General features: G+C 48.1%; 1 protein-coding gene across 10 annotated transcripts in view; it reads left to right on the top strand.

Moving 5' to 3' along the window:
• Window positions 1-20359, top strand: part of TNS1 (tensin 1) — a 1878049-nt gene that overhangs the window by 753890 nt on the left and 1103800 nt on the right. The gene's annotated exons all lie outside the window — the stretch shown is intronic.

Here is a 20359-nt window from a genome sequence, read left to right as displayed (position 1 = left end):
CCAGTGCCTGTGGAGATCTGTGGAGATTGCTCCGCAGGCCAGTGGGGCTGAAAGTGAGTCGATCTCGTGTCAGGGGCGCCCGACGTGTAACTGACTCTACCCCAACCTTCTCTGCTTTAATTAGGAGCATCAACGAACCATTACATCCGCAGCCTTCAAAGGACGCCCCCCGGTGCGGATCTGCGACTCGCAGTCGCTCCGAGTTTAACTTGCATGCTGTATGTAGGGCGAACCTGCGCTTTCCAAGTTTATGGGCTGTACCATGTGTCAATGTGTCACAGGTACATTCGGTTCTAGATACCACTGTCTGCTCTGCCGGAGCCCCTTAGGTCGCTTAGAAGTCCGTCTGCTAGCACGGAGCGCTGCATGGGGGATACTCACCTCGCATTCCTCTACATACTGACGGGGGCGGGGGCTCTTGTGTGAGCATCGGAGCGGGGGGCGGAGAGGGTGTCACGATTCGACCCTGAGGTTTTAGGGTACTGTCTGGCCACAGTCCACCCGCTGCCCTACTGCCTACAGTCTCCATCTACCCCTGATTATGGTCCAAGCCACGCTGGCAAGGCAGAGTGGAGGCGAGCCCACGAGAAACGTACCGTGCGTCACTGTGGGCAGAATGGGAGAATGTGCACTATGTCACTAAGGGGTTCTGTCACAGAGAGACTGCATGTAGGGTACGTCACTGAGGAACTCAAAGTAGAGTATGTTAGTGAGGGGCTGGGTGTAGAGTATGTCAGTGAGGGGCAGGATGTACACTATGTCACTGAGGGGTTCTGTCACTGAGAGGCTGCATGTAGGGTACGGCACTGAGGAACTCAAAGTAGAGTATGTTAGTGAGGGGCTGGGTGTTGAGTGTGTCAGTGAGGGACTCAGAGTAGAGTATGTCAGTGAGGGGCAGGATGTACACTATGTCACTGAGGGGTTCTGTCACTGAGGGACTGCATGTAGAGTACGTTACAGAGGGACTGAAAGTAGAGTACGTCAGTGAGGAGCTGGATGTAGGGTACGTCAGTGAGGGGCTGGGTGTACACTATGCCACTGAGGGGTTCTGTCACTGAGGGACTGAATGTAGAGTACGTCACTGAGGGACTGAAAGTACAGTACATCAGTGGAGGGCTGGATGCAGTGCACGTTAGTGAGGGGCTGGATGTACATTATGTCACTAAATGTAGTGAGAATCCTGTGTGCATGTCATTGAGGGGCTGAATGCAGGAAGAGTTCTGGATGTATGTCAGTGAGGGGCTGAATGTAGTGAGAGTCCTCGGTGTATCTCACTGAGGAGCTGAACGTAGTGTACATACCCCTGCAAGTCGGTATTAGGAAGGGCCAACCTAAACACGCCCCCTTCCTAATTCCGAATCGCAAACCTATTTTGTAATTCAGTAATAGGCTATAGGTTACCGAATAGAAAAATAGGGTTTGTACATAAAAAAAGGTTTTATTTCCATTCGCCCGTTTGCGAGCCCTAAAAAGCTACGTACAAGTGTCCCTAAGTGACATATAGGAGGTACTGAACACCCACGGTGTTGGCCCCTCAGAAACGCCCCCAGTACACACACCAACATGCTAAATGTATGAACTCTGCCATGCTGGCAGGATTTCTGCACTCGGAAATGCACTCTGCGCACATTAAATACCACCGATCCGAATGTTATTAAGACTCAGACGTTTTACATACCTGTCCTAAATGTATGTGCGTTCAAAGAGTTGCTTTTTTGACCCTAAGTTTCAGTCTTATAGTTTTAAAAGAAAAAGACACACAAAAGCGCAGAAAAATACACATAAGCTCGTTCACAGATAAGCCATGCTCAGAGGCATAATTGTATTCGCATAGACACCCTTATGCAGGGAAACAAACTGACCTAAAATTCTGATAAACAAAACACACCCAGTACACCTTCCGCGGATGCCAACACGCGGACCAATGTATAGCCCACACAGTATATACTCCCAAACACAAACACAGAGGCTTCAATTCACTAACACCCGTACGCATTCGCGCTCTTTGAATTCCATAATAAAAATCGCATATTTACGCAGGCACACGTGTAGTGCTCGCAAACCTGGGTTTCCCGCGCTTTTAACATGCTGGTTTCCATATGTTTGTACTGTTTAATAACACTCGGGAAAAAGAACAAAAATCCCAGCCTGATTAGAGGTACATCAAAGCCGTCTCTATTCCCTCCCCCCTCCCTGACGCCCTAAATCAAATAAAACAGAAACAAACCTCCCGAGTCGATAATTATGTGCCTGGCCCTGCCTGGCCCTCGCAGCCGGGCTCTGGGAGCAGATGTGGTGCAGAAGGACGTGCAGCCCTGCCATGCCGTGCCAACCTCCTGTGCCCGGACCCTGAGCCTCCTCATGCGCACGAAACGCAGAGCGGCCAGCGGGGCTGGGGCAAGACTGGCACCAGGTCAAAGAAGCCCCGAATGCAAGCAATGGCAAAGCCAGTAGGTCTCACATCTAAGAGTGTTAGCTGAAATCTTGGCACTGCCAGTTCTAATGGTGTGCAGCATGGGCATTTTTTTTTTAATTGTTGTTGCCTATGCTTTACGGCATCTGCTGAAATAAGCCACAATGGCTGGCCCCAATGTACACTAGCCTCACCGCGCAAGTGTGCGCATACACCATGATGTGATGGCCAATAGCAGCTTGTTTCATTTACCATTTCAAGATGGTAGACGCCAATCTTAGAGCGGTATATGAAAAAAAAAGTGTGTTATAGTGCATTGTGGATAAAGACGTGGCCTGGTTGAAAATTGCAGGTGCTGGTGCCCTCCGAAAACATTAAAAATATAATATTTTAAAATGTGCTTGAGAAATGGAGGTGGGTGTGATGAGCGAGCAACTGAACTCTGCTGTCTGGCAGTGAGCAATAATGGGGCAAAAAGGAAGGAGTGGGGGAGCAATGAAGGGGCGGCAAGGATGAAAACTAAAAAAGAAGCAAAAATACGAATGGGGCGGGAAGCTATGGAGAAGCTTGAGGGGAGCAACATGGAGAGTGCAAGAGTGGGGAGTTGAAGAGAGAAGCAAAGCAGGAAAACACATGCACTACCATGGATTTGAGTAAGGAGAAGAAAAAAGTAGTTTCAAGGATGTCAGCCGTGGACAGATACAAATCAGTCCATGAGAAGGCTGGTAAATAAGGTGTGCTCCAGGACAAAGCAAACGGCAGAAGAGTAATAAAAGCCATTAATTAAAAGCAAGCAAATGAGATTGACAAGAATGCTGATATGTGATAAGCAACAGGCTGCCCAAAACCCGCTCTAATTACTGGTAATGTAAACTAGGGGGCTTTTGACCACACACAGCTAAAATCTGTTTGTAAGTGGGACCCAAAAAGACACCCACGTTTTGCCACGGCCTTCTGCATCATTTCAGTGATTAGACTGTTCGCTTGTGGCATATGGTGGCCAGGTGCCCTTGTCAGTAAGGTCCAAAAACGAATCAGCAATATTAATTGTGATACTGATCAACCCAGACATTTAAATATCACCTGCTCAGAGCAGACAGAATGGAGACAAAGGGCCCGAGGCCAAAAACAAGTTAAAGTATAAACTGAGATTAACATCTCCGCCTGGACATACTTTTATGTTTTCATCCTTGTCCCCAACATTTCTAGTAGTAGGCCTGGAAGCTGCACCAAGTGTGGGTTTCCAGGCATCCTACTAGGAATGTCATGTGATAGTTCTTGGGTGCTCATGTTCAGTTTAGTGTGTAGAGCTACATGGAGTGTGGAATGATGTAACATTCTGCATAGAGGCAATAGAGTACACTCTTCTCCAGAGGGAACACATGTATCCCAGTGGGGAAAGCTCTACCCTCAGGCTGTGTTTCTTTACAGATCTTCGGTGTCACTCGTTGGTCTCTATTCGATATGTGTTTCCTAGAGATGCCTTTTATCCTTCAAGAGTCTCTCCGGGTTCTACGTTTCCTTAGAGATGCCTTTTATCCTACATGGGTCTCTGTGGGTTCTGTGTTTCCTTAGAGAAGCCTTTGACAAGCGCGAAATATAATGAAGCGCACACTTAGGACTCGGCCCCCCGGGCACCCGGGCACGCCCCCCCTCCCCCTTGGTGATCGTCATAGGTGGAGTAGCAGGTCGGCAACACGAATAACTTTCGGGTCAACGTCGTGACGTCACTTCCGGCCGGATAGACCATGCTCTATGTTGGAGCTTCCGATTTCAGTGGCGTGCTGTGTTGTTATTTTGACTCGGTCGTGCCTAGGTGTTGGATCCTCATTCGTGCGCTCCGGCTGCCTGATCCGAGCCTTTGGTGGTGAATGCTGTGTGCAGTTGGTGGCCGAGGGCGTATTGGGTAGTATGAACGTGGTACTGAAGACAACTTTGAACATCTTCTCTTCAATTGGAGGGAGCACCGTGGTGCAGGGGTGGTCGGAGGTGGGGTGGCGGGGCACGGTGCGAGGGAAAGTGGCTGGGAAAAGGAGCGTGGTGGTGGCTTCGGATCGGCGTGGGTTATTGCTGGCTTGGGATTAGGCAGCACAAGTGTTTCCCCCCCCCCCCGCAACGGTTGATGAGCTTGTCGTGGAAAGGTGGCTTCGACGTGGTTGAGTGGATAGCGACTTTGTTTTCCGCGGGAGCGTGTGGGACGGCGTGGTGTGCGCAAGATTGTGGTTTTTCGGGCTTCCGATTGAAGTCCGTCGAGGCGGTTTGGGTTGCACTAGCAGTCATGGCGTAGTATAAAGGGTTCAGTACTGGGTAGTGAGCGCGTGCCGATTGGTGAGGGGCCAGAGGGTGAACGGTGTGGGTTATGTGCCTGTGCCTGGCGATACGCCTAGCGGCTGCACGGCGCATTGTGCCTACTCTGTGGTTGGGGGATGGACTGGCACACATGCAGGGCGCGAGCATGGTGGATTCTTTTTCTTCATCTGTGGGCGCCTGGCTTCGGGGATGTTGCCTTTCGCAGGCTTTGTGGGAATGAAAGGTGTGTGGACTGGGTCTGGGCTTGCCATGCGTGGCCGAGCTGGGGCGTGGCCCACTAAACTATTCTGGGGAACCAGGTTCGAGTCGCAGCGCTTTTTTAAGTGCAGGGTTTCTGGGCGAAGCACTTAATCTCCTCGTGTTGGAAAAGAAATGGGTGGGGCCTTGGGTAACGTATCTGGTGCGCGCGTACACTGCTTAAACACCCAATAAGTTTTGGTCGTACAGCCCCATCTAAAACCACAGAAATATACAGATTAAAAATATTCTATCATGGGGTGGGGTCAGGACTGAGTGAAGTAATCCGCAGTCCACTAGTTACTTATTACCCGGACGAGGGTGGTTACATGGGGTAGACGTTTGATAGGGCATTTTCATTCGGAAAACGGCAGCAGTCACGTTAAATATTTTCTGAAATGTGGGGTATGTAACAAGAAGATCACCCACCTAGATGGTCAGTAGGAGCATTCCTCCCTGGGCCAGTGGGTTAGTTAGTACCCCTAGAATGGGCGGTCACATCTAAATTAGCCGCAGCAGTAGCCTTGGTTCCTAAGGTATTTTGAAATAAAATTCTGTTGGTCTCCAATGGTGGCCGGAGGCAGTAAGGAAGTTGTTGTTGTCTTTCGGTGCTGGCTGGAATGGGCGGGGGTTGAGAGCTGGGTATTCTCGAGAAAGGGAGTAGATGGTTGTATCCGGGGAGGGTCTTTCTCTCGCTGATGCTGTTGATGGAAACAGTTTATGGATACATGGCGACTTTCTCGCGTCATGCGCTTCCGGTCGTCTTGTCAATTGACCTTTGCTTAACGCTGGGTCCTCGTAGGGCCGGGCGGTGCCGGGCTTTACCCCAACATTGGAGCTGCCACTTCCTCGTCGCCTGTGGCAGGTACATCTTCGAGGTCGGTCTGCTTTGGGGAAGGTATACGCGCAGGATGTGTCGGACATCGCCGCTTGGGGACCCAGAGGGGCGCATTCGCCGCGTTTTCCTCGGTGCGTTCTTAGGGGGGGATCCTGCATTTCCATCAGGCCCCCCCCTCTGTTTTTTCCCCTGGGCAGGCGGCGGGTGCTTTGGCGCCTCCTGCTTCGGTGCATGGGAGTCCTGGGGGCTCGATTTCCTTCTTTTAATCTGGCCGGGGGTGGGCTGGAGCTGGCATTCCTCTGTTTTTCGTTTGCGTATGCGTCCCGGGGCCAGGACCTGTCCCTGCTTATGCACGCAGCGTATGTCGTTATGTATGTAGGGATGTAGAGGCGGTTCTTCAGCATGTAGCAGGAAAGGAGGATGCTTGGTGAGTGTGGCCTGTTTGTTTCACCCAGTGGAGGCAGCTGGCAGGGACGGAAGGCAAAAAAGCCAGCCCGTAGCTGGCGCGAGGACGCATCAGTGGATGGTTACTTTCATGGGTACATGTGGGGTAATTCCTTCCTGAGAAATTAAATACTAGTATGGGTCTGGCGATGTATCCCCTACGGCAGCAGTGGTCGACCGATTGTTTTACCTGATTTCCAGCAGCAGATGCAGAGTAGGGGGGCGCTTGCGAGGGCTCCTCCAGGGGGAGCAGGCTTGTGCGGGCTCCGCGTCCTAGAGCGGTGGGGGAGCGGCAGTGCCAGGACACTGGGTTAGCTAGGGTAGACTGGCCCTCTCCTGACGCATTCTTGATAGCAGGAGCACGTAGCGGCGGGTGGATGTCCACTGAAGTATGCATGCTCATTGATTATCATATCAGTCCCGCATAGTTAGGACGTATTGCTAGCAGGGCTATTTCCCGCAGCAGACGGTGCGCGTGAGTTGGGTCACTCGATGCAAGATTAGGGAGCCTTGGCTAGCTCAGTCGGTGGAGTGTGGGACTCTTACTCTCAGGGTCGTGGGTTCGTGCCTCACGTTGGGCATAAAACGAGTATTTGAGCCGCGTCATGAACAGCGGGTTAGATAGGGCGCGGATACGAGTTAGGTAGGGTGGTAGGAGCGGTGTAGACCCTGGGTGGCCTGCCTGTGAGCAGAGCTGGTAGGGAAGGTGCTGCGCACTCAGTGACAGCGGGCGCAAGACGTCGTGTGGGACTCCTGTCCCCTGGGTGGGTTATCCTGCACTGCAGAGGTAACATGTCTGACGAACCGGGCCACTTGAATAAGATATGCGCCAAGCCTGAAGATTGAGAACCTAGGGGTCACAGGTCGCTTGGGGTGGGGAGGGGGAAGGGCGGTCTGCCCTGGTCCCCCTTGTGGCAGTAAAGAGGCCACATAAATTGCCTTTACATTGATAAGGGGAGTCCTCCGGCATATTCCGTAGGCCAGCACTGAGGTGGAGAGACGGTAAGCTCACCCCAGAGAGAACGGGACACCGGCTGGGGGCAAGGGCGCCAGTTTAAAAATAGGGCATGGGGCTTCCGCCCCTGGTTATTCCCTACGAGCCCCGATGAGCAGCCTGGTGGTGGAGGGGTGGGCCCCTCAGGTGGCGGACCTAGACCAGATGACAGGGTCTCACCCCTCAAGGACGCAGGTGGGTTGCGCCTTGCGTGGTTCTCAGTTGGTTGGGCGAAGCGAGCCAGAAGGCCCCTTAGTGCTGGAGCAATAGACAATGTTTTTTCTGGTGAATAAATTGAGTTCTGCCCGACTGGCACGAAGCTAGGGGCAACTTGAATATAAATATGGTTTAACAATTGAATTATTGAATTTGATAACTCCATATCGTATCAAAGTGTATGATTTATATATTGTCATGTTTGTGTGATGATTTGTAAAAAACATGGCCTTTTTCATCCCACAGCTCTGGTTGTCAAGCATTGATTTGTGGGTTTAGTTGGGGGCAGGAGCTGGGAGCCATACTGGGGGGTACGAGTCCTATGACAAGCGCGAAATATAATGAAGCGCGCACTTAGGACTCGGCACCCCGGGCACGCCCCCCCTCCCTCTTGGTGATCGTCATAGGTGGAGTAGCAGGTCGGCAACACGAATAACTTCTGGGTCAACGTCGTGGCGTCACTTCCGGCCGGCACCCCGAGGGGGGGAGAGGGCGGGGGCCTATTTAGGGCGTCTTGCCCGTGTCCTCGCCCTCTCTTTGCTTACTGCGCCGGCCCCGGTACGCAGGGGTTTCCTTTCTCATCTCCCACCCACCCGTCCCTGAAGTAAGAGATTGGGGAGGTGTTGGATAGGGATTAGAGTGTGGCGGTAAAGAGGCCACATAAATTGCCTTTACATTGATAAGGGGAGTCCTCCGGCATATTCCGTAGGCCAGCACTGAGGTGGAGAGACGGTAAGCTCACCCCAGAGAGAACGGGACACCGGCTGGGGGCAAGGGCGCCAGTTTAAAAATAGGGCATGGGGCTTCCGCCCCTGGTTATTCCCTACGAGCCCCGATGAGCAGCCTGGTGGTGGAGGGGTGGGCCCCTCCGGTGGCGGACCTAGACCAGATGACAGGGGCTCACCCCTCAAGGACGCAGGTGGGTTGCGCCTTGCGTGGTTCTCAGTTGGTTGGGCGAAGCGAGCCAGAAGGCCCCTTAGTGCTGGAGCAATAGACAATGTTTTTTCTGGTGAATAAATTGAGTTCTGCCCGACTGGCACGAAGCTGGGGGCAACTCGAATATAAATATGGTTTAACAATTGAATTATTGAATTTGATAACTCCATATCGTATCAAATTGTATGATTTATATATTGTCATGTTTGTGTGATGATTTGTAATAAACATGGCCTTTTTTATCCCACAGCTCTGGTTGTTAAGCATTGATTTGTGGGTTTGGTTGGGGGCAGGGGCTGGGAGCCATACTGGGGGGTACGAGTCCTATTATCCTACATGGGTCTCTCTGGGTTCTGCGTTTCCTAAGAGATACCTTTTGTCCTTCATGGGTCTCTGTGGGTTCTGAGTTTCCTTAGAGATGCCTTTTATTGTTCATGGGTCTCTGGGTTCTGCGTTTCCTTAGAGATGCCTTCTTTTTAGCCTTCATGGGTCTCTGTGGGTTCTGAGTTTCCTTAGAGATGCCTTTTATCCTACATGGGTCTCTCTGGGTTCTGCGTTTCCTTAGAGATGCCTTTTATCCTACATGGGTGTCTGTGGGTTCTGTGTTTCCTTAGAGAAGCCTTTTATCCTACATGGGTCTCTGTGGGTTCTGTGTTTCCTTAGAGATACCTTTTATCCTTCATGGGTCTCTCTGGGTTCTGCGTTTCCTTAGAGATGCCTTTTATTCTTCATGGGTCTCTGGGTTCTATGTTTCCTTAGAGATGCCTTTTATCCTACATGGGTCTCTGTGGGTTCTGCGTTTCCTTAGAGATGCCTTCCTTTTATCCTTCATGGGTCTCTGGGTTCTGCGTTTCCTTAGAGATGCCTTCTTTTTAGCCTTCATGGGTCTCTGTGGGTTCTGAGTTTCCTTAGAGATACCTTTTATCCTTCATGGGTCTCTCTGGGTTCTGCGTTTCCTTAGAGATGCCTTTTATCCTACATCGGTCTCTGGGTTCTGCGTTTCCTTAGAGATGCCTTTTATCCTACATCGGTCTCTGAGTTCTGCGTTTCCTTAGAGATGCCTAAGATCCCTCAGGGGAGTCCATATCCTTCTCGGCTTCCTTCGGCAGGGAAGTCCCAGATTGGAAACTGCACCCCTCCCCTTCGGCTGGATCATGGTTCGCTCCGGCACGAGGCAGAGGTTGGTGAGCACGAGCTGCAGGAAGCCCTCGCTTCTCTCACCTCCACAGAGCAGCAGCAACTGCGCCCAGATTCTGCTGTGAAACTCAGGGCTCTGCGAACCTGGAACGAATGTACTGCGTCTCCCTGAAAAAATACTGAAATCATCTCAAATATTCCTGGAACAGATACAAAAGAGAGATTAAACAATGCATTGCGGCCGGCAGGAAATTATGCTAATTTGGAAATGTACCCTTGCAGAGAGAGCATTGTTCCTTGCAGCCAGTTTCCCAAAGTGTGTCTGACTTTAGATGAATGTATGCTGTTTGCTGGTATAAGGGCTTGCAACCTTTCAAACTGTTGGCTTTACCCCACATAGGGCAACAGTTTCCCTAATATAGGGGGGAGTCTGTCCACGAGACAGAAGCGGTGTGTCACCCTTGTATTTTCTGCGTTTGAATGTAGGATTTTGACCTTGTTTTATCACTTGTGTCGGGAGTGGGGGCCGCCAGGGAGCGGTAGGGAGATACCACAGCGTCTTTCAAAGCCCAGGGGTGTGGCTGCAAGAGGAGAGCGCACTCTGGGACCGAGGTGCTTTCCAGAGACCTCTCGGTGAGTTCTAGAGCGTGCACCAGCTGTAAGGACTACAAACAATGCCCACCGTGCAGGTCAACTACCCCTAACTCGTCCAAGTTATCAGGGTCCCCACAAAGCAGCAAGACGTTATCTCTCTTGCACACGAAGCTGCCTAGAGTTGGAGGAGGGCATAGACACTTTTTTTATGATGGAAAACACCAAAATACTCATCCTTGTCGGAAGTTCAAAGTCATGGCTTGGTCCTATGTTTGCGGTTTTTATGTCGCCCTCACTTATTCAGTGAGTCACTTGAAAACAGGGTGTTAGCAGTGAGGTTTTTACATCAGGCGTGTTCAGTGCGCCCAGCCTCTCTCCTGGGCACTGACCACTCCAAACCAACTGTCTGACATAAAGTTCACAGAAAGATACTTCTCTCTTAGTACAACGTCTGCCACATTCCCCCGTCTTTAGTGTAGTGCTGTGCGAAGTTAAAAATAATTGTTGTACACACAGTTTATGTGACAACAAACATTATGTATATTTCAACAAAAATATTGCCCTTCAACTAATATTTGTATTTTGTAACATTTCTGGTCACTAGGGGGAAGATTTTCTAAGCTTTTGCGCCGTGTTTGCGTCACAAAAGTGACTCAAAACGAAGCAAAATCTTTTTTTTGTAATTTAATTTCCAGCGATGAACTTGTTTAGCGCTAGAAATAGCGTAAAAGTAATATGAAGCAGGGCATTGCGCTGATACGCGTTACTTTGCGCCATGGGGGCATCCTAAGGGTGGAGCATGGGCGTTCCCATGCAGCCACCCAAGCATTCTCACGCTAAACCCAACTTACTAAAAACAGTAGATTGGGTTTAGCGTGAGAAAACTGCGCCCTTTTCAACTAGGCGCAAGGAAGGAGAAATGCTTTCATTTCTCTTTCCTTTTCGGACTTAGCATGTATGTGGCGCTGTGCAGCACGCATACAAAGTGGGAAAAGCTTTCCCTTGAGTCGAGCATAGTACTTTGTACAGGAAGGCTATCCTTCCTATACAAAACCTACGGTGGACTCATGCACACACTCTAGCGCTGCAGCGCTCAGGTGTGTGCATGGCGCACGGCAGCTGTAATCAGCTCCAGCGCTAGGGAAAGGGGAGGAGATACCCACGTCTTTGAAGGTATGGCGCTCGCCTGCTCCCTCCCTCCCTGTCGCACAATGCAGCGCAGCCTCGCGGGGGACTGCGCTGCGTTGCACAACTTTTTTGAAAATCTCCCAAGTTTCTTTTTTGACTGTCTGTTCAAACCAAAAAAGAGGTTATTAACCATCAAAATTAAGAGTCTGACGTAAAAAATTGTTTGTGTTTGACACTTGTTTCACAACTCTATACAAACGCTAGAACCGGCCAGACAAACAATAGTGGAGGAACAAATATTGGAACTGCATAAATGCAGCGTATAGAACGACTCCGTGAACTACAGGTAATCCTCCAAGCAGATGTATCGAACATTACACTTGCGTAAATGAAAACTACGCACAGCCCTACGTTTGTGATCCACGAGGCTGCTTGTAGGCTTGTGTTTTGTGTAACTAGTGCTTCTGTAGCTTGTGATATTAGTAAGAAAGCGGAGTGTACATTAGGGATGTCAGCCGTATCTTGGCCATTGCGGGTGTGGCCTGGCCTGGTTTGTTCTTGGCCAAGACCTAATTGGAAGTGTTTGCTCAGTCAGTGTGTAAAGATCTCATGTGTAGAGTACTCTGAAAGTCTGCTCACCACAGTACTGGTCGTGAAACTGTTCACCGCCACAAAGAATCCCACAGCACTGCCATCGCCAGAGCTGCTGTAGATTAAAACATGAATTGTCCTAAACATGGAGAGTGTACTGAGGCAGAGAGACTAAAGGGAGAGGAAAGATTTTCCAACTAGAAGATGTCCCTGAATATCCAGGGGACTTCAGCCAGAGTAAGTCATAGTGGTTGGGATACTCAGGTGTGAGAGACTGTTCTAGCCACATAGTGTCATTGGATGTTGGACACATGCCAGGCTCGACCCAACCCTACCGGTTTATGGAGACATTGCCTGAATTCCAACATCAAGATTATCTCAATTCTGTTAGAGATTACCAACCAGTGGTGGTGGCAGCACGTATACTGGGGTACCATAAACATACCTACCAAAATACTAAGGGTGTGATGTAGAGTTTGGGGGGACAGTGTCCTTCGCCATGAATGAGACAGGGTAGCCTGTCTACCAAAGTGATGGTCCGCTCAATTTATCTTGATTTGGCTGGACTGCCATACTCCTATTGGTGGTCCCCTGCTGGCCCTTCCAATGAAAACCCTGCACCATCAGCCCTCGTTGGTGTAGGTGCATCAGACTGTCCACCCTGTATAGAGAGACTTGTCTGATGTACTTTCTTCAGTTCTACTCCCTGTCAGAAAAGTAGCACAGTGTCAAGGTCATTGTTTTTTGTTTTTCAGAAACAAAAGTTCTGCTTTTGAAGTTTGCATTTGAGAAAAATAAAACGTTTGCTGAGTGACCATCTGAAACATGGCAGCCACTGAGCAAACTTTCAGTGCCTTCAGGGGAGATGCAGTGGCGGCGGATTCTATGGGGCACAGAGACCTCTATGTGTGGCTGGAGGTAGTCCATCCAGAGTGGCAGAGGAAGTTAAGTCCTCCACCCTGTTGGACAGCGGGCAGCACCCCATGCTCCAAATGAAGCCGTTAGTTAAGCATGGGTGTCCAGCAATCCGTGTCCACGATTCTCACCTCCGAATAGTACAAAACCCATGTTTGCTTTTGCATCACGTCATATTGTCATTGGGAGCCCTCGATCCAATGCAGCTCTGTAGAGTTATTTTCACTTTACCCTGCACTCACCACTCCCAAAGAGGGCATTCATCAAGGCAATGGTCCCATCTGTGCCCACTTAGGCTTCAGGGGGGCACCAGTATCTCCACTCCTAATTGGCTACGTACACTCCAAAGGGACACCCAACTTGATTGTCCCTATCAGATACATTCTGATCAACCCATGGGTATCCCACAACTTATGTCTGTGCAGATTCCCATAGACGACTAGCACCGCTTGCATCATGGGATGCGCGCACTTCAGCGAGGCCCCCTCATTCTCCAGGCTTGGCCCCCATTTGTCAGTATCGCCCTCTCCCTGCATTTCAATGATACCCTCAAACATACCCATTGAATGCAGCCAGTCCATTATAAGCCATTGATGTGTTGTTAACCAATCAGCGCGCGCCCCGCCCCCTCAAAGGCGTCCACGCCTCTCCCTGACCCAGGCCTTGCTGCACCAGGACACACTGATGTCCTCTTTTGCAAAGGGACCACTTCCAAACCATTTGCCTACATTCTTTCTCAAAGCTCAGCTGATCACAAGATCCGACCTTTGACCTCACGTTGTAAACGCGCCCATTTTAGCCGATATATAAGTGTTTCCAGGCTGTGTCCCTAGCAACCGCTGCTAGAGTCTTCAAAAACAAGGTACCATTGAAGGCCCGTGGTGTCCGCATTCCGGAATGCAGGTCAAAAGGTCGCCCAGTGTTACCTCTGACCTCTAATTGAACACAAAAAAAGAACAAAAAGATGAAATGGCTGGAACATCACGTGCCACCTTTGTAATTTGCTAGGAGCCTCTCGGGGCCCCCGAACCCATGCCCCACAGGCAGTTTCAGACGTGTTTTAACGACATGAGGTATATTGCTTTTATGTGATTGGATCTTTATGTGGAAGTTTAGGCTGCACTCGCGCTCCGTAGCGCATATGGCCTCAGTCTTCGAGAAGCGCACGAGGCGTTTCACATTCAAGTATCACGTTGTTGTGACGTGTGGAAGGATGACGTTTGGATTGGAACCAAGGGGATGAATTTCATGTCAGCCATTTTACATTGATCCCAGGCCATTTTACACCGGTGGTTTGCAAATTTACTCTGGTGACAGTCTATTTTGCACTGGTGCCAGGAAACTTTACACTCATGTTAGGCTATTTTGCACCTACTAGTAAAGCGCATGTACCTTCTCTTGTGACACATATTGGTGGCTTACCAAGAACATACAAAGGGCTGGAGCCCGCCTATTCCTTATCATTGGTTGACTTTCCTGTCACTCATATTTACTTGCATCTTATACTTGTCCCAGCTTGTCAATCTTGTGTTTGTCTCTTCCATGGAGCATAGCCTCTTTACCATCTCTTTTGAAAGGCTGGCTTTTATACTTCCACTGCTTGCTTTTCAAGCAACGCTTTTTTTTGGTTAAGCCCTGCATGGGAGTGCATGTGTTTTTCCAAGCTGTCTCTCTCATCTACTTCTCTCCCTTTGCACTCTGTGTTGCTTTTTGTTGCCTGAGTGTTTCTCCCTGGCCCCTCAATGTTGCTCTCACCTTAGTTTACCACCCCTATTGCTTTCTCACCCATGTGCTTCTCCCATGCCCACTCAATGTTGTTCTCTTTCACCCATTTGCTCCCCTGCAACGAACTATGTTGTCTGCTTCCCTGCCTGCTACCTCTGTGTTGCACACTTTTTGTGTTGCTTCCCCCACCTGTGTTATTTCTACCACCACACCTGTTTCTGGCCCTCACCCCCACTCCAATGTAGCTTCCGCTTCCCTGTGTTCCTTATACCCCATCCCTATGTTACCTCTGCCCCATGTTGCTTCAGCTGACGATTTTCATTTCATTTACCAATTAAACTCGAATCAGCAGCTGCAAATCAAAGAAAGTCACCATATTATTTTGTAGGTGTTCATGCATGGTGCACACATCTACAAAATGATGCAACTGGCCATGTCAAAGCCCTTTTTTTTCATTCTTTAGCCATGAAGAACGGCATGAACAGAATCGGGAATGCTGTGCAGCTCTGCTTAAAACCATTGACAAAGTCATAAGTCTCAAAGGCGCGTCCTATCGGCTTTGCAAATGCTTGTTTTCGAAACTGTCCAGAACCACCAGCATCTACAGCGACCATGCACAGCCAGTGCAAATGTTTCTCTTGATGTCTATATTGTTTAACCAGTGCCTTCTGTAGGATTTGATCCTGTGTTAGACACCCGTCAGTGTTTAGGTTTTGCCTAGAAAAAGCATGCGCTGTCTCTGTGAGACATGTTGTTTACATAGAGTGGGATTACAGCACCCCCATAGGTTAGCATTTGTTAGCTTCCGCGTCACTCTCAGTTCCTTTGTGCCCGTCTGCCAATGCATGCGAGTGTCATGTCCTCTTCTTGTGTTTGGCCCTCCCATGGAGCATGAACCAAGTACTTATGTCTATCCACTGCTTGTCATTTTTGGAGCTTCTTTTTCTTTGTGTTCAAGCTTTCCATATAAGTGCTTGTGTTTGCACTCTACTCCACTGCACTCTGCGCAACTGCACCTTGCACCACTACACTTTACTCTCCACCACATCACACTACTGCACTCTACGACACTCTGCACTGCACCATTCTACTCAAAGCCACTGCACTCTGACACTGCACTCTACTCTGCACCACTCTAGTTTAGGCCACTGCACTCTACACCAATGTACTCTACACCACTGTACTCTATGTTCCACTCCATGCCACTGCTCTTTATGCCATTGCATTTTATGCCACTACACTCTTCAACACTCTAATCTGCACCACTCTACTCTACACCACTGCACTTTATGTTACACCACTTTACTCTAGGCCACTACTCTTTACTCCACTCTGCTTTCCTCTGCTCCACTCAACTCTATGCCACTCCACATCACCCCACGCCACTCCACTCCAGTCTACGCCACTCCATGCTGCTGTGCGACATGGCTAAAAGACATTGGAAAAGCCAACAGCTCTTGTGCAGGCAAAACCTATTGGCTTTGCCAGTGCTTGTTGTACATGGACCTTTATTGAATTATTGTCCCTTTTTTTAGAATTTCTCACTTAGGGCACGGTTTTTATGTTGGTGGAAAGGCTATTCCACTGCAAAGGCACTGGAGCATCCTTTCAGCCAACATAACGATCCACCCAACAGGTTTCAATAATTATGGACCCTTGGTGTAAAAACGGTGAACATTACTCTGTTTCTGTCGTGGTTAGACCCCTCCCACGGTCTGACGGGGTAAGGGCCATCGAAGGTTGACTTGTATGTCCACCCACCCTATTTAGATGGGCAGACATACAGGTCAGTTTTTACTGTCCATCACTGCAGCGAAAACCTGGTGGTAAGCAACAGCAAAAACTGCAAAATGCCTCCCCTCCCATGGTTAGGGGGCATTGTTTCTGTTTTTATTTTCAAAAACCAAATCCCGCTTTTTTTTTAATTGTAAAAATGTAACTTTGTCATACAGCTCCAGCATGTTTTACGGAGCTGCACAACAAAGTTACAATGCATTGATAGAAGCCGCCTTGATAGCGGTTCCTGTCATTAAATGTCCATGGACTGGAAGGACATTTATAAATTTGTCAGTCGGGATCTCCGACAGGGCGCTGGAGTAAAATACTCTGTCGCCAAAGTATAAATTGGGCCCTCAATTAGAACCTTTGAGATGCCACCCTTATTTTAGTGCCTTCTCCTGATTTTAAGTAAGAAATGTTTGAAATGTAATAAACCCATTTTGCTATTTGGGAACAGGTTACCAATCACAAAATGAGTTTAGAAGGTTATAAATAGATCGCTCTTTGGAAAGGGTTTGTTTAGGGCATCCCTACAAATAGCAATTCATTATTTTATGTAAGACTGTTTTGCGACCATAATCCAGTTGCAAAACATTGATATTTTACTGACTTCCATCATGGGGTGGAAAGCCATTCTCAAAAAGGAGAGGGTCCCTTTGGGACACTTTCCTCTTTGTGAATGTACAATAAGTTGTTGGGAGTTTTGACACATTAAGTACTTGGTGTCCCACTCAGAGGGATGCTCGTCTAAGACCAGGGTGTGGAGTTGTGCGGGAGTAACACCGGCTGGCTGTGGTTACACCCAGTGCAGTTCACCTTCACTTGTTCTGTCATTGCTAAACTCACCGGGGGGCCGGGGGCACGCATCAGAGGCTGGGGGTCTGGTCTAGTTTGCAGGTGATGTGCCTCCTTTCTTCGAGAAGATGCAGAGTCAAGTAGTTTGAGCAGGTAGATGCAGGCGAACAGGGCCATAGCAGATGCTCTGGGAGCTTTGTACCTTCCCCAGAACAAACAGCAGGATGCAGCTCCCACGTCCAGGAAGTACCAGCAATGTGCACTTAGCAATCTTGAGATGCAACCATCCCAAGTACCAGCAGGATAAAGGATGTATGCAAGCCAGGGGGACTCAGACAGACACCCAGCTGCCAATCACAGGTCTCAATGGTCAAGCCTTTTTCAACCCTGAAAAAGAAAGGGAGAACATGGCGTCTGGTTATTTGGGACCATATGGAGTTTTCTTGGGGGACCTAAGAGGGTATCACATTGTTCTGCATCCTGTCCCTCAATTATTCTTTTTGCATTTATCACTAAAAGCTTTACCATCCAAGGTAACAAAATATTGTCCCTGAAGAATATGGTGCTATTGTCCTGCTCTGTGACAAACTTGAACGTGTTGATAATGCCATTCAGAATGTCGCGCCTGCTGTGTATTGAGGATCTACTGTTCGCTGTGCTTCTGGTATATTGTTGTGTTCTGCCTTCTGTGTAATCATGACTTTCATTGTGAAATACAGCTTTGCTCCTGTTGCGATCTAAGGCTTGACATTGTCTGTTTGCTGTGCATCAGGTGCTTGCTGCACAGTAATGTTGCAATTTGGATGTACATTGCATATTTATAATTTGTTGCTGTGGTGTGAAGGGGGTCCACTTTGTAGCAAGACTTAGCTTATAACATGACTTGCGCACGCTCTCTAATGAGTGTCGGGAGCAGTCCAGCCCGCACTGCCAAGCCAGGTCTTCCCTGGACTGGGAAACAAGCATCTTGGGACCAGTTTCGGGGTATTACCCCATATCAGCCAGGCTAGCTTGAATACAGTGGCACAGTGAGCAAGGGACCCACATCTGGGCATACCCATCCCACTTTGGGCGAAAAGTGATAAGATGCAGGAAATGCTGAATAATCATATGTCCACCACCAGTCTAGAGATCTAGGTTACATCCATCGTTCTTGTTTCCAATCCAGCGAGGACCTGGCCTGGCAGTTCAGGCTGGACTGTTACCATGGGGCCATTGGGCGCAGGGTCAAGACTGATTTGCATATGGCTGGGTCTGAACTGGAATGGCATGCAGAGCAAAAAAACGATGGATTTAGGCCCAGATCTCTGTACTGGGGTGAATGTATGACATTGTTCTGCATTCTGTCCAAAAATTGTTCTTTTTGCATTTGTCACCCCGAGTGGGACGGGTATGCCCAGACGTGGGTCCCGTGCTCTCCTTTGCCACTGGAGTCAAGCTAGCCTGGCTGATGAGGGGTGATGCCCCGATACCGGTACCAGGATGCTTGTTTCCAATCCAGAGAGGACCTGGCCTGGCAGTTCGGGTTGGACTGTTCCCATGGAGAACAGGGCCAAGACTGATTTGCATATGGCTGGGTCTGAACTGGAATGTAATGCAGAGCAAAAAACAGATGGACTTAGGCCCAGATCTGGGCATACTTTTTCTTAGGTATACATTTGGCTAGACTTGATTCTGAATTACAGTGTGTTTGCACCTGGTATATGCATCTGTTAGTTAATAAGTATGAGCCCTGCATTTCTTGCGTGTGGTAGTTTAATCTGTTAGTTAATAAGTATGTATCCTGTATTTTTTTGTGTGGCATTTGTATCTGTTAATAAGTATAAATTCGGTATTTTTGCGTATGGTATTTTTATCTTTTAATAAGTATGAATTCGGTATTTATTGCGTGTGATATTTGCTCCTGTTATTTAATGTGTACCTCTGTATTTAAAGGGCCTGGTTTTTGCTTCTCTTATTTAATAAGTATGAATTCGGTATTTATTGCGTGTGATATTTGCTCCTGTTATTTAATGTGTACCTTCTGTATTTAAAGGGCCTGGTTTTTGCTTCTCTTATTTAATAAGTATGAATTCTGTATTTATTGCGTGAGGTATTTGCATCTGTTATTTAGTAAGTAAGAATGACGATTCTCCAATTACTATGCAGAGAGAATCTTGATTTCATTAAAGACAAACGGAGGCTAACATTATGCAAATACTTTTATTTGCTGCCCAAACATGCAGCCCTTTAAAGAACGTTAATACATCACAATAAAATAGAACGTTGACAATATGATGAGTGGGCTGAGTAGGCTCTCATCTTCCTCGTGGGCTGCGATGACACAGCTGGACAACTTGAAGAAACTCCAGAAAAATCCAATTAGTCTTTCTTATTGTTATCTGAAGATAAAAAAGGTACAGTGTATAGTGAAAGATATAATGACTATCAAAGTAATGTATTACAGAAATAATCTAAGAAATCAGCGAAGAAATATTAATACAATCATAATTTAAATATGAGTTGAACCCAAACCTCTTCAGGGAGAGGAGGGTGGGATAATGTTAGCCTCCGTTTGTCTTTAATGAAATCAAGATTCTCTCTGCATAGTAATTGGAGAATCGTCATTTCATTACAAGACCGGAGGCTACCATTATGCATGTTTAAAGCCATGTAGAATCACACTGCTAACATGCTCAATAGGTCTCAAATAAAACTTAGAAAAAGTAGCTGCATTAGACCAATCTGCTGCTTTAAGAATTTCGGGCAGGGAACCTCCCGCCCAAAATACTTTGCTAGCCATTGCACCCCTTGAGGAGTGAGCTCCAAATTTAGAAAGGTCAATACCTGCCTCATGCATGATTGTTCTTATCCACCTAGCAAGGGTGGCTGAACTTACAGGTTTAAAAGGTCTAACATAGGATAAAAGAAGTTGATCCGAATTAACATCTCTAAAATTTACAATTTTATTTTCATAACATTTCATACAATTCACAACACACAGTTTCTCACATTCGTGGAAGTAAGGATAAAAGATAGATTCAGACATTGTCTTCGTTCTTTTCCAGATGTCGAAATGGACTCCTTCAGAGGAATAAAATCTGTTAGAAATTTCTAGAGCTCTAATATCAAAAACCCTTCTAAAGGAAATTAAGCATAAAAGAATAGCCAGTTTCATTGAGATCTTTTTAAGGGAAAGTAACTCGTTGGCAGGCCATGAAAGGAAGAGATTAAAAATAAGATTAACATCCCAAAGGGAATGGTAACGAGCTTTAGGAGGTCTTTTCAGTCTAATACCCTTCATAACTCTTTTAACAAGAGAGTTGCT

The sequence above is a fragment of the Triturus cristatus genome, chromosome 3_2 (assembly GCF_964204655.1).
Source record: "Triturus cristatus chromosome 3_2, aTriCri1.1, whole genome shotgun sequence".
In the NCBI taxonomy this organism is placed as follows: domain Eukaryota; kingdom Metazoa; phylum Chordata; class Amphibia; order Caudata; family Salamandridae; genus Triturus; species Triturus cristatus.
This window is presented reverse-complemented; position numbering and strand designations above follow the sequence as displayed.